This window comes from Silurus aristotelis (genome assembly GCF_946808225.1).
Source record: "Silurus aristotelis genome assembly, chromosome: 2".
Classification (NCBI taxonomy): Eukaryota; Metazoa; Chordata; class Actinopteri; order Siluriformes; family Siluridae; genus Silurus; species Silurus aristotelis.
The window spans coordinates 19981004-19989855 of record NC_139575.1 but is presented as its reverse complement, the minus strand read 5'-3'; positions in this window follow the sequence as shown (position 1 = coordinate 19989855).

The following is an 8852-nucleotide window of genomic DNA, read 5'->3' as shown; positions in this document are numbered from 1 at the left end:
ACAACCACAACCTTTCTGTCATGCGTTCGGCTAGCGTTTCTAGATCCATCGCGAGCCGGTATGCTAGCTTACTCGACCGTGAATCTCCGCTCTTCAATTCACTTGCTCCGTTCCCACTCGGGTGATCCCTTAAACTCGCACTTCTTAGAAATCCCAGCGGTGCCTCCAAGTTTGTTGCATGCTGAAATAAATGATGTTCCAGACGTGCATGATTTGATGGGTTCGTTTATTATATCTTAATTTTTCTCTCTGCTTACAAATGGAAGCACTAATTCCAAGCTTTTTCACACACCAAAAACTCCCCGCTTTTTTTCTCATTAACTAAATTAACTAATTAAATTTGTTTTCAGTCCTCGCTTGTACCTTTTTTCCCCTACTAGAGCCCCCTACAGTTAGATTGCTAGCACCACATGCCTTCTTGAGCATTCATCACAGCAGTTTGAGCAGTTTCATGCATTTACACAAACATTTCTCCAAACCAGACTTTATGCATTAAACCCATCATAAATCCAAAACACAACCATCAAAATGAACTACATAATGTAAAACAAAAAAACATCTGGGGGGGTTTATTATTTTCCTTCAAAAACAGAAACATCACATTACATAAGCCCCACATCTACACTGAAACTAATGAACTTTACACAGGCTTTATCGAAAGACGGTGTCTGTTACACGGTGTAACGGGTGAAATATGTTGTGGCTCCTTTAAGAGCAGAGCGGCATTTTGGGAATAGCACGTCACTGCATTCTCCCCCGGTATTACTGTGTGTCTGTGAGACTGAGGATTATGTCCTTATTATTTTCTGATGCTCATTTCTACGTTTCTTTGACTAACCCATAACGCTGTTGCCAAAAAAAAAAAGAAAAAAAGCCCGAGTTTTGGAAACGTGTCTGTGCTTATATGATTTCTGTTGCAACTGGAGTTGGTGAGCTCTCCCTTCACCCAGACTCAACACGCTACAACGGCTTGTATCTAAACAGTAGCTGACCAAGTAAATCATTGTTCACTCCTTTCTTTTACAACTACAGTGGTACCTACGAGTGCATTAATGTACGAGTTTTCCGAGGTATGAGCGGTCACTCGGTCGATTTTTTTGCTTTGTTACGCGAGTAACAATTTTAAAGTTTAGGGATACGTAGTGTACAGGAGTGATAGTAAAAAACTAGTTTTCTCTCCGCTTCCGTGCGTTTTTTTCAGGAAATTTCATTGGTCTAATGTTATGTCGCTCAGTTTTTTGGCTTGAAGTTTGTGAAACCGGGACAAACCCAGAAAAAAAATCAAATTAGCCGCTTCGTTGTTGAAGCCGGGGTTCAAAACGTGGGGAAAAAAGTAGCGGCTTATAGTCCGAAAAATACGGTATGTGCCGCCATATTGATTTATTTGACCCATTATCACTGTTTATTCAAAAACCAGATAGACAGTAGATTTAACTCCATTTTTAAGTTCTTAGCAAAATACAGTGGAACCCCGTTGTACGAGCATAATTCGTTCTTGAAAATTGCTCGTGTGTCCATTTGCTCGTATGTTCAAAATAATTTTCCCCAATAGGAATGAATGTAAAAGTGATTTAATTCGTTCCGAGATCTCATCCGATCCTTATTTCTGCACTTAAAAAGTATTTGTAGCCTATTTTTTTAAACAAATACACAGCAAATTACCGTAATATAAACATAATTAAACACCTACTCATGTGATAGTGGTTGATTGCGAGTGTGAGACGCGCACCACGCTCGTAACCTCCTCGGTTTCCATGGAAATTCTATTTACTTTTGGTTTCATAGCACCATCACTGATTTTATTGGGAGGCATTTTTCAAGATTTCTAGTGAAATAAAAATATAAAACTAAAAAAAAGTTACTGTGGGAGAGCGTATGAATACGGGAATAAGGAACGCCACAACAGGTCAGGTGCAAAGGCTTCACATCCACTTTTATTTGTTTTTTAAACAAATGTACAAATTTACAATTTTTTTTAAACAAATTTAAACAAATGTCGGTCTGCTTAGTGCCCCACACACACTGTCTCCTCCTTAAATGCACCCTCCGATCACTGGAAATAGGAGAACAATCATTAGGTCACATTAACTTCTGGTGAGGCAATCCCCTGCCTATCTGCTCCCGGACCCGCCCTCCATTCACAAACCGCCACTCGGCCACGCCCCCGCTGCCACAGTTACGTTTTTGCTGCACTGAACGACAAGAACGACCGAGTGATACGTCATCAACTAAGCGACTGATGCGACCCTCCGCCGAAAACGGGGAACCGGCAGCGTGGGTTTGCTTAGAAATTTGCTCGTGAAACAGGGTCAAATTTTGCGAGCGAGGTTGCTCGTATCTCCGTTTGCTCGTAGTATAGGTTGCTCGTACAACGGGGTTCCACTGTAGTGTTACAACAAAATAATAACCATAACAGCACTGAGACTAGTTAATGGTAATCTTCAGCATCATATCATATTTTAAATGACATGTTTGCATATACATAAAAAAGCATAGCTTTAGGATCACTGGATATTAGCAGCACAGTGGCACAGAATTGTGCCATCCGAATGGATTCATTAGAACCCACAGCTATCGAGCGGATGTTCCTGTTTACTGCTAAATCCAATGTTTGTTTGCAGTTAATCATATTTGCACAGAAGAGAACCTATAAAGGGACCCAAGAAATTGCATGTCTGTCTTTTATCCACACCACTGTAGCTAATGGTAAGTCAAGTCAAGTCAAGTCAAGTTTATTTGTATAGCGCTTTTCACAACAGACATTGTCTCAAAGCAGCTTTACAGAAAACAACAGTGAAGGTGAATGGTGTGCGTTTGTCCCTGATGAGCAGCCGTGGCGACAGTGGCAAGGAAAAACTCCCTTAGATGATATGAGGAAGAAACCTTGAGAGGAACCAGACTCAAAGGGGAACCCATCCTCATATGGGTGACATCAAAAGTTTGGTCATAAATCTTTCAACAATACAGAACAATTTGTGATCATCATAGATCCAGCATCAGCTTCTCCATGCCAGGGCCTTTAAACACTCGGCATCTACTTCTCCATGATCATCCATAGGTCCATAATCTTCACGAGGTGGGACGTGACTGGAGCTGGCCAAACCTCAGGAAGCCTCGGGATGGGGAGAGAAAGAGAAGCAGTGGAGAGGAATTAGCGTAGCTGCTGTTCATGATATTAACAGCACAAGTTGATAATGTGCATGTGATCAGATGTTCTGGAGCACAAGGTTGTGATGTGATGTGCGTGATGTGTGTTATGTGTAGGCTTTGCTAAAAAGATATGTTTTAAAAAAGGTAACTAACTAGCTAAGCGTTTATCACCTGTATTGACTTTTTTTTTGTTGAAAACTGTTGCTACTATTAGGTACTCTGTTTGTTTGTTATGACTTGATTGCAGGGTGAAATGTCAACTATAATATTATTATACAAGTGTGTTAAATGTGTGTCTGCCAGACAGACTGGTCTAACTCACTCCCTGGAACCTCTGTGAGCATAAATAAACTTATAATAGCCAGCATCATGGTCTGTGTTGTCAGAAATGTCTGGCTTTCAGACAACCTCCTGAATTTATATATAATATACAGGCCAGCTCCAAAAAAGCAAGATGCATAACTGTTAAGAAGCTAAACCACTGTCATAGGTAATGTGTCTCCTACTGTCTTCTGGGCTGTATAATGATTCTGACTGATAGCAGATACTGATATGACAAGTAATGTAAAATTTGTATGACAGCTATTCAACAACAAATGATAGGTAGTAAAATCAGACTTGTGAATAAACTTGGAATAATATTTTACAAGCTCTAACTTCTTTAACTATCTGCTAATTGTAATTAATATTAGGGACAACATGGTGTGAATAAATACAGCAAAATACTCAGCCAACCAGCCGTTTAATAATTAATTTCTACATTCATCTTCAGTACATACATTCTACATTCATCTACATACATATCTTTATATATCCTTTATACCTTATATTTTATTTTATATTATATAGTTTTTATACTTTATTTATCTGCTTTTTTTCTTTCTCCCCACCCTATTCCCCTCTTGCCGGACCGTCGTATAAAGCATTTCATTGCATGTCGTACCCTGTATGTATGTGTATGTGATGAATAAAATTTTATTTTGATTTTGATTTTAAATGCTTCTTTTAATCAAACTTGCAGTGTAAAATAATAATAATAATAATGATGATAATAATGATGATAATAATGATAATAATAATAAAAGGTATTAATGTGCTTTGCTATCAGGTAGCATATATATATATATATACACACACAGTATAGCAAACATTTTAATTATAAATTGTAGAAACATAAATAAATCAAAAGGAAAAAATGCATCAAAATACCATCAACAAAAGAAGTTGTTTTAGTTGTAGTTCAAACATTTTTTGTTTTTAAAGACTTCACTAGACTAACTAATAAAAGTTTCAAAGGCATTACTTTTCCTGTATTTCGCAGAAGGCTTTTCTGGAAGAACTTAAGATGTCTTAAGATTTAAATTGACAGGATATTTAAACATTTATTGGTGGACTTTTGAACATGTCAATCTAAATTTTTCTATGACTTTTTCAATTGACGATGACGACAGTATATCTGCGTAAAACACATTTGTTAGATCAGTCTTGGGACGACCCACACTGGAAAAATTGCCTGGCCAATTGTGAGGATTCTTTTTTAAAATTGGGATTGTGTAACACATTACACGAATATTCACATTTAATAAAACAGACACAATGACAAAAAATGGACATTCAAAAGTAATTATGTCAAAATGTCAATGACCGCAAAATGGACAAATTTTTTTTTACCCAAATCTCGTAAATTACAGGCTCAAATATACAATAAATTTCTTGTCATTTCACTTTTCTTTTGACTTTCCACATGGCAGGTTTATATTTAAAATAAACAGAATTGCAGAATAATAATAATGGCCTACAAATAATTTTCAAGTCATAGAATGGTATCAGATATGTAAAATTGAATGTAGTGCAGACAAGTACATTGATTTCTTTTTGGAAGAAAAAACATTTAACGTAATAAGGCCCATTGTGGCTGGTTTGGCGTCTTTTTGGCTGAACGGCCACTCTATGAGGCCTGTAATTAAGAAAAAAGAGCCAGAGCCTTGATCGGCTATATAAATCAAGTAGTGTGTGAGAAATAAATAATGGAAAACACTACACAAGGCTCAGCACTTTTACAAATTAAGCAGTTCTCTACAGTAACAATGCATTAACAAAAAATCTGAAAGAGAGTTCTGCTTCAACAAACTAGTCATTTCAGCCTGGTTGATTTGTTTTCATATAAATAGCTACAGTTTAGATGTACATAGTGTTCTTACTTTATTCCGTCCATACATAGGAAAAAACGAAAACACCTAATCTTCTTTGATAACTGAGGATCAATGTTTATTCTCATAATAAACTATAATCATAGGCTAACATGAACACAGAAGTGGCTGCAAAATGTTAGGCAGTTTAAAAATATATTGTAGGGTAGTGTGATGGGTAACGTCACCATTGATGTCACCTGGGTTCACATGTCTTTTTGGAGTAAAACATTTTCACCAGAAAAGTGTGTGCCATGCTATGGACTAATGTTTCTTCATTGGTGTATTCTGGTGTTTTTCCATGTGTTTCCAGGATAGATTTCTGATCCACTACAACCTTGACCAGAATTAAGTTCCTGAATGAAAGAAATGTTTGTACAATGATCTAGTAAGCTAGATAATTAGGCATATTATTATCTTGTCAGAAAAAAAAAATGTGTTGACTTATTTTATGCTTTACCTGATAATTAGATAATTACAGTGTCATTAACTATTAGCTACAAGAGCACAATATATGTATTTCAAATGTGTAATTATTGCTAATAAAAACACATTTTAACACAGTACTGTTAAGATAATTAAGTTATATTAATTACAAATGAATCCAAACATTCTTGCTGTAGGTGTTGTGACAGTGAATCTGAAGAAGGGAAGGCTATTTAAAATTTGAAACTTGCAGAAATGTTTGGTCCAACTTCATACAGAACATTTTTAGAACACCAATGTCTAATCTTTATTATGTTGTATATGTATTTCTTGTCTTAAGTAAATGGCTCTGGCTCAAACTTTTTACATAGTTAAACATAGGTTTACAGTTATCTCTCTCTTTCCCTGTGCATATGCATAGCCTTCTTTTCTCTTTTTTTTTTCATCTGCGACAACTAAAAAAAATAATACATGTAAAAATTCAATGTACCCTGCAGCTAACGCAGAGAACATCAGCTACTGTTACCACAATCAGCTAAAATTAATGCAAAATTATTTGCGTTAATGTTGCATTTGCATTAATGTTGCATTAATATTATCTAAATTATTTGCCTAGCAACCTTACAAGTAGTTTGTCTTTTTACAAACCACCAATTTCCTTTTTAAACATGTTTTTTCACATTTATATTGTAGATACAGTACTAGCATGGAAGGAAAAATAATATTTTTAAAACTAAAAGTTTGCATTGTCCTGTAACCATACGATTAACCTGAAATTATGACTAAATATTGATTATTTTAACAAGGATGTTACTTAATATCGGGTCTTACTGCTCCACTAGTTGTTTTGCTTGAATTATAGGGACATCTGACCTTTTTTTTCTAGCCTGCTTACACACACGTACTGTATGATATTATTATTTGGTCATAAACGAACAATTGACATGCTTGTCTGTAAAGGAGACTTGATAAATTGATACGTTTTAATTGATAACGTAATTGATAAAAAAAAGGACAAGATATATAGCATGATGTATTGTAATTACAATTTCTATCAGCAGCTCTTGTATTTAGTTCTTTTCATTCTGTTTTATCTATATTGACAGATCAATGCTTGATTCATCTTGCCTGCCACATACTGAACTCATGACCGAAATCTAGATGAATTGTAGTTTCTCCATGGGTTATCTCTTATAGCATGTAACGTCAATTTATATGATTAAAATCTGCTTTTGCCGATATGGTCGACATACAAGAATTCCAAAGCAAGACATTTTTCTCTCAGAGTCTCTCTAATGATCTCAGGAAGGAATGCTTGGGCCATTGGTAAACCATCGACTTTTCGTTCCATTTCCCTCCATCCCTCCCTCCTCATCTCTGCATTGAGCTCCTGGCCTACGAAGGATCCTCCGCTGGGTCGATATCTTGTTACTGCGGCAAAATCAATTACCCCAATAATGCCCAGGGAAATGGAGGCCATGATGACAGAATGCTCCTCCTTCTTCTCCGTACTGGTGACAGATATTAAACATGAAGCTATGTCTCCACTTCTGCTTTCTTTCGAACTATGAACAAATTTGCTCTTCATGGTCGGTAATTGAGCGCAGTAAATTTTAAGGCTTTCACTCTTGTGGATACAGGGTAAAGGATTTAAACGTCTCATCCATAAGCTCTATGTTCTTCATTGTTCTTTTTTTTCTGTAGAGAGCTATTCCTCTGAGGGCTAAATACCTAAGACTGCAAAAGGAGAATGAAAAAAAGGTAGCAAAAGGCTGTGTAATGGCCAGGAAGGTAATCCTTCCTGAATATATTATGTAGAATATTATATCTGTGTTGGAGATAGCACTATTATATAATGGCTATTTTATGCATGCTGTTACTATTATAGATGTATAGAAATTGACTGGGTCGTATTTCATCACCATCTTTAGAAACACATGCACACAGAAACGATTATTGCAATTGCTAATAATATTTCTAAACCTAATCTTAGTCTTAAAACACAAAAGCTAATTATTTGCTTTATTTAACTTTTTCAACCACTGAAAACATTGTATTTTAGTAGCTGTATTTTATTGGGTGACTGTCAGGGCATTTGACAATCTTCTAACCTATACAAATGTATACACAGGCAACATGGCATAGGCAGCATCATTATAAACAGTCTGGCTCTGACAGGATGTCCAGGCCTGCATATGAGACTAGTGCTTATGAGAATGAGGCCTATTACAATACCCATCTTACATAGAAAAAAAAGTGACAGTTTAATTAAGTTAGATGGCCATTTGGAAAATATTATGGAAGTTAGAAAAGCAATAAAACTAGCTGAAGATTGCCTCCAATTCCTCAATTCATACTCCTGAACTACTTGACTCCATACTTAGCCTGAAGCAAACCTAAAAATAATTACTCAGCAGTTTCAGGTGATTTCATCACTCAGACACATTATATTATCAAATCATCAAGATGCATCAAACACTTAGCACATTAGTGATCGCAGATTTGGGAACCAGACTGAACAAAATAAACAGATTTTTAAGTCTATCCAAGATTTTTATCCATCCATTTATCCATCAATCCATCCATTCATCCATCCATCCATCCGTCCATCCATCCATCCATCCATATATCCATCCATCCATCCATCCATCCATCCATCCATCCATCCATCCATCCATCCATCCATCCATCCATCCATCCATCCGTCTATCTGTCCATCCATCCATCGATCATTTATCTGTCAATACATCTAATGATCCATCCATCCATCAACACATGCATCTATTCATCTATCAATCCATCAATCAACCCATGCATGAATCCACGCATTTATCCCTCTATCCAAATATTAAAATTCCACAACTTTCTTTTCAATGCTTCTCTGGTGACCTACAGTGAACAGTGTCGAAACACACTTGTTCCCCTATTGTTTAAAGCACTTAACTGCAGATTGGTATTACAGGCTTTCATCATATATTTCTAGAGCTTCTAAAGTGCAGTGTGATTTTGTGTCTGTGCCTTTTTTGAGCCCATTTTGTCTGTTTGGTTGTTGTGTTTGGTCTATTCAAGCAGAATAAAGAGGAGTAA